The following is a 12,339-nucleotide window of genomic DNA, read 5'->3' on the forward strand; positions in this document are numbered from 1 at the left end:
ACACCCTGGCCGCGTGCCCTGCATGGGCCGGGGAGCGCCGTATCCTCGCCGGGGCGGTGGGATGCCGAGAGGGGGAACTCTCGCTCCCGCACATGGTGAAGGCCATGTGCGAGAGCGAGGAAGCGTGGACAGCGGTGGTCTCCTTCTGCGATACAGTAATGTCCCAGAAGGAGACCACCGAGTGGGGACGACGACCGTACCGGGGCTGCGGGGAGTAGCGCCGGGACAGTCGGAGTCCCCCGGGGGTCGAGGGACACGACAGCGGGCCCGGGGCAGCGCCGGCCGAGGAGAGCCGGGAGCTCCTTCGGCCGCCCCGGGCCCGCCACCGGTCGCAAGAGGGGAGTAGGGGGTGATCCACCACCTTCCCTGCTTTCCCCCCCGAGCGACCGGACAAGTAGGGACAGGGGGGAGTGGTATCCCAGTTGGGGCTGGGCCCACTCCCGCACAAATCCTCCCCTCCCTGACTAGCGGGGTGGGAGGGGGTAAGATGGGAGGGTGGATGTTCCCTCTCTCCTTCACCGGTGACACCAGAAGGCCAACCGGCGGGGCAACCCGCCGGGGATCGCGCCCTGGATTCCCTCCGTGGAGCAGGGCGCGGTACATAGGTAGCGACGGGCTCCCGAAAGGGAGTCCTGGGGTCGGAGGGTTGGGGAGGGAATGCAGGAGCAGTTCCCCTGACTCCCCTCCTCACGGTCTGACAGGTAGACATCCCGCAGGGGTTTTAGTCGGTAAGAGTCCGACATAACCCCCACCCCCAAGGGGTGGGAGTATCCATGATGGATTTTCCCTGCGTGACCAAAAAAAAAGATCCCGTACCCTCAAATGGACCTTTGTGGAACTGATCAACCGCGTCGTGGCCACCTCCGAGGCGGGGATGGCCACGCTGATTGCTAGGGTGGCGGAGCAGGAGGGGAAGGGAGACAAAGACTCCGCTATTAGGGGGGAGTTAGAGGGGTTGTAGGAAGATAACAGGAAGCTGAGGGTCGATACGGGGCAGTTGGCGGAGGAGCTTAAAGCCCTCAAGGCCGCCGCCCCCTCGGTCCCTAACCTCCGAGACTTCCCCTCCCTCAAATCAAATTACAGGAGGAGTACGTACGCGGATGCGACCTGGGGCTCCACATCCACGGAGGTGGAGATGAGGGACGCCCGGACATTGGAGCGGAAGAGAAGGAAGAGGAAGAATGGAAAACCCTCTCCATCCCTTCTCTCCAGAGAGGAAGAAATATTGGTGGTGAGAGGGGTTTCTTTCGAGGAGGTGCCGTCGTACAACGACAACCATGCGGAGGAGACCCCTCCGCCGTGCGGAGACCGAGGGGGACGAAAGAAGCCCTTGACGCCGCCTTGGCTACTACGGTCGGCCTTCGAACGGCGTGCGGGCGGGGCTTGAAAACCTGAGAGTTGTGGTGACCCGCCTCGACATCGAGAGAAGGGATAACCGGGTACCCGAAGTGGCAGGGGCCTCGACGCCAACTCCGGCTCCCAGAAGGAGGGACGCTCCGGCTCCGGGAAGAACACAGGCTCCGCTGCCACCAGTGGAGCCGGAACAACGGAAGAAGGAGAAGGCGAAAAGGAAGAGGAAGAGGGAGAGGAAGAGAAAGAAGGAGGAACAGGAACGGAAGAGGACCCTGAACGGTGGACATAGGGGTCTGGTTGCAAGTACCCAGGCCGGGAGTTCAGGCATGGGAGTTCCGGCTAAAAAATTGAAGGAATGGGGCCGTTATCCCGCCGAGAAGGGGCTGTGGAGTTCCTTCAACCCGGGAGGTGGACAGGCGCCGGCCAGGAAGGAAGAGCAGACATGGGCGCAAGTCATGAGGAGGAGGAAGCGAAAGCCGCAAGGGGAGGAGAAGGAGAAGGCGAAGTGAAGAGCCTCCAACCCTCCCCCCAAGGTAGGACCCGCGAGAGGAGCTCCCGCGGGGAGAGCGGAGCAGGGTAAAGTAGGCAGCCGTCACCGTTGTGTGCCCACCTTGAAAATACCAGGAGTTTATGACTGAGGCCAGGCGCCGAATTAAACCAGCGGACCTGGGCATCGAAGTGTCCTTGAGGGTCCGTACAACCCTTAATGGGGCAATGCTGGTAGAGGTGCCTGGCCTCAGGGCAGGGCCTTCCGTCGACCGGCTTGCGGGGAAGCTCCGCAAGCCGGTCGACGGCGGCGGAGCTGGCGGCGGAAAAAGGCCCCAGTTTTCGGGCCCAGCGGCCGCAGAAGTTCGCAGCGTTACGAATCTCCGGACTGGACGCGATAACCGGGGCCGACGAGGTGGCGGCCGCCGTAACCCTTGCTGCGGAATGCACTCCCGCGGAAATATCCGCGGGAGGAATGAGCGTCTCCCAAAGGGACATAGGTGCCATAGTGGTGCGGTGTCCGCTGACGGCGGCCGCGAAGGTCGCTGTCGCGAAGCGGTTCCGGTGGGGTGGACTCCAGCCGAGGTGACGGCGTTGCCCGCTCGCGCACCTCTATGCTACAGCTGCTTACAGCGGGGGCATGTGCGCGAGCGATGCACGAACGCCGTCGACCGCAACGGTCTTTGTTACTGCTGCGGTAACCCCGGCCACCGCGTCAAGGAGTGCCAGGCGGCAGCTAGGTGCCCTGTCTGCGCCGAGGCGGGCAGGCCGTCCGGTCACAAGATCGGAGGGCCGGCCTGCAAGCCTCCTCCCAAAAAGAGAAGGTGGGGAGGAAAGAAGGTAGAGGAGAAACAGACCGGGAAAGGAGGGGTCAAAGCGGGGGAGGCTCGAACCCCCGCGGAGACTCCTCCAGACCGGTTGTTACAGGTAGGAGGCGCCTCCCCAACGAGGAACCCCGTGGAAGAGGGCCGGATGACAGCCCAGACACCAGCGAGGGACGAGGCGGACGACGAGCTGGCCTCGACGGTCATAATGTCGCAGGAATGGGGGGAGGAACATGATTGGAGTTCTTCCCACGAAACGATGGAGACAGGACCCCTGATGAGAAGGAAGAGGCAGGGAACTGACGACCTGGGAGAAGGGGACCAGCAGGAGGAGGACACGGACGAGGACCCCAACACCAGACGATGGGACAAGGTGAGAAGGGTGGACCTGGAGGAAAAGCCCCCAACAATCCTGGAAGGGGAGCCGGAGGGAGTTCCACTCCCGACTCCTCAGGTACACGAACCCCCCCATACTTCCGAGGGGAGGTTCTTAAAGCCAATGTAGAATAGGATTATGTATCTTAGAGTAATGGTTTTTTTCCAATGAGAGACATAAATATCCCAGAGATACGAAAAGGTTAACAGAGTAGTGTGAAGATGATCTGCGTGTATTTTCATATCTACATTTTTACGTGATTCGTTTCTTGACTCTCTGTACTAAGATCGAATATCTACTGTCAAATCGGTACTATCCTAGTCTAGGTATTTGATGGTAAAACAGCAATGAGTTGCCCATTGCTTCACCTGATCTTCATTTGTTTGCAAATCTTCGTTAGACTCTCTACTTTTGTTTCTCCGTTAGACTTCATTGATCACTCACATGTTTCGTGGTCTGACACATACGCAGAACTGTGCAAGATGCGTTTCAATATAGGACGTCTTGTTAAAGTTGAAAGCGAAGATATTATACGTACTTATTTAACATATAGTGATCGCATTGTGATTTTGGATAAAATAGTATCCAAATATGATAATGTTTGGTCTGAAATATCTACTGCTTTACATGGTGAAATATCTCCTACTTCTCTTTATACCATAGTCTCCTGCAATAGATATGGTATACGATATGATAAACTTTGTAATCCGCGTTCACAAGATATGAATAATATAAATATTGGGTGAGTGCAAAAGTTCGTGCGGAGTTTCAATAGATGGAGTTATAAGCGTCGTAAAGTGTTGTCATTAATACTTCCATCTACATATTATATAACGTTGGAAAGGTGACGTCTTCAGCTGTTATTAAAAAAAAAATCATTTGTTTTCATACAAACTGCTTCGAGAAATATTACTTTAAAAATGAGTATCGATAAGATGCATTTACGGCATATTATGCTTTACGAGTTTCGGAAGGGAATAAACGTTGACGCAGCCGTAAAAAACATTCAGGATGTTTATCAGGATGAAGCACCAGCTAAACGAACTGTGGAAAAATGGTTTGCTAAATTTCGGCGCGGAGAATTTAACCTTGAAGACGAGCCACGCTCTGGTCGACCTTCTGACATTGATGACGATGTTTTGCGTACTTTAGTGCTCAATAATCCGCGAATTTCAACAGAAGAAGTTGCTACAGCACTAAACCTTGACCGATCAACCGCTTTTCGGCGTTTAAAAAAGATGGGATTCGATTTGAAGCTCGATATATGGGTGCCCCATTTGCTGACCGAGAAGAACAAAATCAAGCGAATTTCTGCAGCCGTTTCTTTATTCGGGCGGCTCAATAACGAGTCGTTTTTGGATCGACTAGTGACGGGCGATGAGAAATGGATACTCTGCAACAATGTTCAGCGCAAACGGACATGGAAACAATCAGGTGAGCATGGTGACGCAATGCCAAAGGCCAGTTTGCACCCGATGAAGGTGATGCTCTCTGTTTGGTGGGATTGCAAGGGCATAATCTATTTCGAGCTTCTCCCCGCTGGCGAAACGATTGATTCGGACAAGTACTGTCGCCAATTAACCAATCTGAATCGAGAAATAAAAGAGAAACGTCCGATTTTGTCAAATCGCAAGGGAGTCGTCTTTCATCACGACAACGCCAGACCACACGTTTCGAAAAAGACGCTGCGCAAACTGAAGAGCCTGAAATGGGATGTCTTAACGCATCCACCGTATTCTCCTGATATCGCACCATCTGACTATCACTTGTTCCGGCCATTGCAAAATTATTTAAATGGAAAAAACTTTGACTCTTTGGAGGCCTTAAAAAACGGCATCTGTTCATTCTTCGAATCTAAACCGCGCAGTTTTTATGATCGAGGCATCCGTATGCTGCCAGAACGTTGGGAAAAGATTATAGAAAACGATGGAGAATATATCATTGATTGAATAAAGATTTTTGTTTGCCTAATTACTGTGTGACTTTTACTCACAAACTCCGCACGAACTTTTGCACTCACCCAATAATACGAATATAAGTGACATCTCAATGGGAGATAGCATCGACAGTTCTAGGACGAGTAATGTTTCAAAATGTGAAGAAGATACAGAACCTATTAATTTTATTGTAACAGTACCAGATAATGAATTTTAAGAATTAATTGTTTTCAAATCATATAGATCAGAGCTCGACAAAAAATGCATGCGACGGCCGATTTTCGGCTATCTCCGCCCACCGCTGTTCCCTTTACCTCGCCACTCCGCATGCTGCCTACAAGCCGCTCGAGCCTCAAGAGCGTGTTTGCAACAATTTTCCACGTCACCCATGAGATACTATTGTTGACGCGTTTTTTTTTAAGTGGTATCCCCAGTGGCCTAATCCACTGATGACTGTAACAACCCGTAACTAATTGAACAGAAGCGAAATAAAATATGTTAAATGAAGAATATTTAATTCGATTTTCGGCGTCTTTTATTGGTAAGAGCGGAAACGTCAATTTGCATATTGCATGTAGCGAGCCGCATAAGACGTGATAAGGAATTGTCGTTTAAAGAAAAACGCTTCTCATTTTTTATAAACTTCATTTTTGAAAATGAAGTTTCACACAGATACGTGGATCCAAATATAGAATGAATGCGAAGTCCGAAATCCCGAAGCTTGGGGTATAATGACTTTTCCAATATTTTGTAAAAATCGACAGCGGTTTCTTTAACCGTTTTGAACGAAATATCGCTTTGCAAATCACATAATTCCTCCTGCAACTCGAGAGGCTGTTCGTCGATTGCCGCTGTAAGGGGATTCGCGAAAAGAATTAATTCCTTTCGAAGGTTTTCGAAGCAAGTAAAATGCGTCGAAATCGAATTCGTCTATGACAGATTGTATAAAATGAATATACTCCTTAAAATTACAACTATTGCCGTATTCTTCGAGAAGAACTTGGCAAGAAGGAAAGAATTGAAAAATATCATTATTTAAATGAGATTTTAATAACTGTAATTTTGTTCGGAAGGAATCAATGTGACTCACTAATTGACAAATATTTTAACCCGTTCTTTGCAGCTTTAAATTGAGAAGCCTAAGTTGATTCGTGATGTCGGTAATGAAGGCAAATTACAATGCGATCACTATATGTTAAACAAGTACGTATAATATCTTCGCTTTCAACTTTAACAAGACGTCCTATATTGAAACGCATCTTGCACAGTTCTGCGTATGTGTCAGACCACGAAACATGTGAGTGATCAATGAAGTCTAACGGAGAAACAAAAGTAGAGAGTCTAACGAAGATTTGCAAACAAATGAAGATCAGGTAAAGCAATGGGCAACTCATTGCTGTTTTACCATCAAATACCTAAACTAGGATAGTACCGACTTGACAGTAGATATTCGATCTTAGTACAGAGAGTCAAGAAACGAATCACGTAAAAATGTAGATATGAAAATACACGCAGATCATCTTCACACTACTCTATTAACCTTTTTGTATCCCTGGGATATTTATGTCTCTCATAGGAAAAAAACCATTACTCTAAGATACATAATCCTATTCTACATTGACTTTAAAAACGAAGGTTTAGGCTGCATTTAAAAAATCATTTTTAAATAAATTTAATATTTTCCTTAAAATATAGTGAATACATTTTAGATTTTTATAACATTTTTTATATATAAATTTGAAACTGGGATATCTTAAGAGCAACAAAATCATGCAACATACTGATACCGGAATTGTGCGAGCAACTAATTTTTTTCGAGTAGTTTACTGTTACGTCCTGTAGATTTAATTAGCAAAAATTCTTTCCTCTCGCGGATTTATATTTTCCTAATATAACTATAATAGGAATATATACATATATAAGTATAAATTAGGAAACAGACCCATCTGACGAACAGCCGTCGCGCCAAATGAAAGGCGATTCGGGAAAATTCCATAACAGTGCCCTGTTGTAAAAATCTACGTCTTCGTTTAAAGTTTATATCTGGATAGTGTTCGCCAAGTGTGTCCGTCGTCCCAGCTATAAAAATTTGAAACTCCGCGGTAACAAACCTTCAGTGAAACAAAGCAACTCAGAGCATTCCTGCTCTAAAACTTGAAAACTTGAAACTTACGTCTTCCCAATCCAAAACCATATGTGCCCTATCAGTCAACCAACAAAGCCTAGTTCACTGATAGTCGTAAAATCTGATCTCAGCCTTTGATTTACGGCATTTTGATTTTTCCAGCCGGCCACTTGTATACATTTCTCTATCTCAAGAACCCACCACCTCCACGCTTGTCGCGCCTAACTCATTCAGCCAATCATATATCCACCTAAAACTATGAGACACCCACGCTCCACCCTTTAGCCCTTCCATATTCATATCTCCAAAAACTAACTGTCTCCTCCCACGATGTCTTTTAACTTTGCTAATGGCTGAGTCTTTTTTCCACTAAGACCAATCCACCCCTTCCTCAAAGGCCATCTCTCTACCCACCCTGATAGCTTCTGCCTCCGATTATCACTATAAAAACCGCGGTAATCCGCCTCCGCAGACTACTTCTACTTCTACCGTTACTACTACTCTGAGAGACAGAAGAACACGGAAACGAGAAAGCTCAGACTCGCACTCTCACGCAGAAATTCAAAACTCAGATATTCAGAACTCGGATATTCAGATCTGGAGCATTAGAACTCAGATTCAAATCTTCATAATTCCAGTTGTTCGGAACTAGCCCGAACATATGATAGCTCCGGAGAGCTGGCTGGAAGTACGGGATCGCAGAGCGACGTCCGCCTGCGTCTAGGCTCGCTCGAGTCCGCTCGGCGACCGTCCGGTCGTCCTGATCAAAGGCCGGGGCCTCGCAAGGCGATCACAGACCCTGCTGATCAGGCAACGTCGCGCGCCGACTGGGCCATGCCCAGGGACGGCGGCGAGAACAAGAGAGAAGAAGCACGCGCACGTGCCGACGTAAAGTGACACACAGTGTAAACGCAATGGACGCAATAGACGCAGTAGTAACGCAGAAGAGAATAACGCAGAAGAACGACGCAGAAGAACCTAAACGTAGCTATATACAAGCGAAACAACGTCGCCTACGCAAGTCCCGCAGGACACACGTCCGTGACGTCAACGGTGCGCGGCACCCGAAGCACGCCAAGGACGTGCAACGAAACGACCTCCGTCGTTTCGGATGGCCTGCCCTTCCGGGCGTAATGGCCAATAGCCAGCCACGGTCCCGAGGACGCGTGGAAACGGAGCTCCGAGAGCTCCGGCTCGCAGGACGACCAAGTCGCTCCTGCGAGAAAGCCAAGTTCCCAATGGACACTTGGACGAAGGAGCGCGAACGCTCTAGGACTGCGACCGAGCCGCTCCAAAACCGCCAAGGCCCCCTACGGACACTTGGGCAATAAGGGAGCTCGAAGCTCCGAGGAGACGGTCGAGTCGCTCCTAAGATCACGGCAACGCCGTGAGCCCGAGATCACAAAACGAGATTCGAACCATTTGCCTCAACCCAGCAGGGTGTGTCGGCGCCACCTTCAACTCAGCAGAGTCTATAGAGCAGTGGTTCGAATCTGAAACGAAATACCCGATCGCCCTAGGAAGCCTAGAAAGCGCGTCGGTAATCACCAGTAACACGATGCACTAACGTGTAGCACTACTTGCTACCTAAACTGGCCAGGCAGAAGACAAGACAAGGCAAGGACCAGGCATCGCGCGCCTGGTTATATATCCGGGCGGTCGAATCTTGCCCGCGGGCAGCGGAATCGCGAGCCGCGCCGTGTAGCGGCCGCGGTTGGACCTAGTGGGGGTCCCGCGCGCTCGCTCGCGAGAACCCGAGTCCCCCGCCGCCAGCGAGAACGCCCCGGGCACCAGGCCGCCCGCCCTGCAGCGTTGACTCGCACCGACTTTCCGTACGGCATCACGTGCCGTACGAAACACCAGTTCATTCAAATATTTAGTATTCAAATATTCAATCATTCGAATTTTGGAAAAAGTGCGGGCTTCCTCTTTATATAAGTGAACGACTATTTGGTGCCTCAATCGGAATACGAATATTAGAAACGAGAGCACCTACGCAGATCTGCGCCACTCTCACTTCTGCTTGTGTCAACTCATCCCGAATCAGCAGTAAGTTCTGTTTTTTTTTATATATATATATACTCTTATTTATTGGTTCCACCCGTTTATTGAAATACATTTTTAGTGGGTCATTATTGTCGTTCTGTGGTATCCATCCAACAAGTCCTTCATTTCTTTGAGACGGTGTACGAGACTAGAGACCTATATGAGTTCGAATACCAACTGCAATATCTCCTTTCCATCATAAATATTACATTTGAAACAGATTTGCACCCAGACCCGACACTCCTACCCCCTTTTCTACTCCGACGTCTACCTATTAGTCCTCCCTCGTCTCCTACACGCGCTTCTACTCCTTCTACCCCTCCAATATCGTATTCTCCCGTCTCTTTTTCCGAATTATCCACCCCCTTAAATTCTCCTGACCGCTCTCGTTCCCCCTCACCCGACTAACTCTTTACTCATATTCCTTCCTTTTTTTTATTTATTATTTCCTCCTTCTTTCACTTCTCATACACACACACATACACATACACAGTCATTCAACAATTATATTAAACCGCGCCGTAATTAATTTTGTTATTATACTCATTTTTAATAAATCTGTTATATTTCATTTTTTTTTCCAATTGATTTCAAAATCACATATACCCTTCCAACAGTCAACTCATGGTCCTATCCCCGGTAAAGGGATTCGCGTCCCTGACCGAAAAACGGACCGCTCGTCGTACGTCGGTGCCCGAGTAAAGGACCTCGTCTGGTCCCTGACCCGTTCACTGATACGCGTGTACGAACGAGGTTCGCCTTACTCGCGAACGAAAGGGTTGCGTTCCTCCTCTAGGACGTAACATTACTCTTGTAGCCAGCACAGCCTATAAGTCCTCGGCTGTTGTTTAAACAAATACCGTGAGCAACAAATTTGAAACTGGTATATCTTAAGAGCAACAAAATCAGGCAACATACTGAGAGCGAAATTGGGAGACCAACAAATTTTTTTCGAGTACTTTTCTCTTGTAACCAGCACACACCTATAGGTTCTCGGCTATTGTTTAAACATATACCGCGAGCAACAAATTTGAAACTGGGATATCTTAAGAGCAACAAAATCAGACAACATATTAGGAACGGAATTGGGCGAGCAACAAATTTTTTTCAAGTAGTTTATTCTTGTAGCCAGCACAGCCCTATAAGTCCTTGGCTGTTGTTTAAACATATACCGCGAGCAACAAATTTGAATCCGGGATATCTTAAGAGCAACAAAATCGGACAACATATTAAGACCGGAATTGAGCGAGCAACAAATTCTTTTTCAAGTAGTTTACTCTTGTAGCCAGCACACACCAATAGGATCTCGGCTATTGTTTAAACATATACCGCGAGCAACAAATTTGAAACTGGGATATCTTAAGAGCCACAAAATCTGGCGACATACTTAGAGCGAAATTGAGCGAGCAACAAATTTTTTTCGAGTAGTTTACTCTTGTAGCCAGCACAGTCCTTTAAGTCCTCGGCTGTTGTTTAAACATATATCGTGAACAACAAATTTAAAACTGGGATATCTTAAGAGCGACAAAATCTGGCAACATACTGAGACGGAAATTGGGCGTGCAACAAATTTTTTTCGAGTAGTTTACTTTTGTAGCCAGCACACGTCTATAGGTCCCCGGCACTATTTTTTTTCGAAATGGCTGAAGCAACAAAATCGGGAATAGAGCATCAAATTAGCAACAAAATTGTAGTTCAAAAATATCTGTTCGTTTTTCGTCTTTTATTTTTTTTTTCGACGGGCTGTGCTAACTTTGATGTTAAGCTAGCACAGCCCCTGTTTTTTTTTCGAAATGTGGTCGGTACTTGCAGAAGGAGCCACCACGGCCGAAGTCCCTCCCCGAGGAATCCAAGACGGCTCAGCCGTCGGAGGATGACCAGGGAGGACTGAAGTAGGCAGCCCAGAGCAGCGTGCAAGGTTTAGCCTTCACGCCACTCCGGGCCCTACAGGCCAACGTCGGCTGCGGCGCCCGGGCTCAGGACCTCTGTATGCAGAGGATGACTGAGCTGGGCGTCGGGCTGGCGGTGGTCACCGAGCCGACCTGGATCCCGGTTCGCAGCGCGAACTGGTTCGGCGGTCCGGACGGCTCGGTGGCCTTGGTGGCAAACCCTGCGACGGGGGCCCCACCCTGTACATTCAGGGAATCGGGGCTCTCGTACGTGGCAGTCGATTGGGGGCCCGTTACTGTGGTGGGGATATATCTTCCCACCGCAGAAACAGGGCCGGTCTCCTGCCCCGATTAAGGCGGTCCTGGACAGGGTCGGGGAGCTAGTACAAAGGTGCCATCCCCGACCAGTCATAGTTGCCGGGGACTTCAATGCCCACTCGGAAGGGTGGGGCTGCAGTCCCCGGCAGCGAGACCGCCGGGGGGACACCGTGATCGGCTGGGCGGCGGGACTGGGCCTCGTTCTGATGAACGAGGGCTCAGAGAGCACCTGCGTGCGGCCGGGGGGGCGGAGCCTCGGTCATTGACTTGACCTGGGCGACCCCCTCGGCCGCCGGGTTCTTCCACGAGTGGAAGGTGGAGGCGGAGGGGGAAACACTGTCTGATCACAGACATATAGTGTGGGCCCTCCGCCTCCCCAAACCAGAGCAGATGCTCATCCGCCGCCCAGGGGAGAGGGAGCTCCCTCTCCCCAAGAGATGGGCCCTCAATCGGCTAGACGCGGACCTGGGAGAGGTGCCAGGAGGGCGGGACCCCGACCCCTGTAAAGGGACCGGGGAAATAGAGGGCATTGTAATGTCGTGCTGCGACGTCGCAATGACCCGATCCCGCCCCCGTCACCGCCGGGCCACGTATTGGTGGAGCGAGGAGCTACGGCGGCTCCGGTGCTCCGCCATAGCTGCCAGAAGGCAGCTGACACGGCGGGAAGGCGTGGATGCCGCAGGGGCAAAAAGGGATTACCTCAATGCGAGGGAATCCCTAAAAGTCGCCATCGCCAAGGCAAAGCGAGCGGCCTGGGAGCAACTAGTGAGCTCCCTGCATGACGATCCGTGGGGGCGCCCTTACAAAAGGGTGACTGGGAAGATTCGTCCTTGGGCACCCCCACCGACCGAACAGTTGGACCACCAGGCCCTCAATGGGCTCCTGGACGCCCTCTTTCCGAGGGCAGAAGGGGGCCCACCCAGGATTCCTCCCCCAGAAATAGGGGAGGGAGACTGGGACGAGGGCCTGGAGGTCAGTCCGGAGG

Source organism: Harpegnathos saltator, unplaced genomic scaffold (genome assembly GCF_003227715.2).
Source record: "Harpegnathos saltator strain DR-91 unplaced genomic scaffold, Hsal_v8.6 scaffold91, whole genome shotgun sequence".
In the NCBI taxonomy this organism is placed as follows: Eukaryota; Metazoa; Arthropoda; class Insecta; order Hymenoptera; family Formicidae; genus Harpegnathos; species Harpegnathos saltator.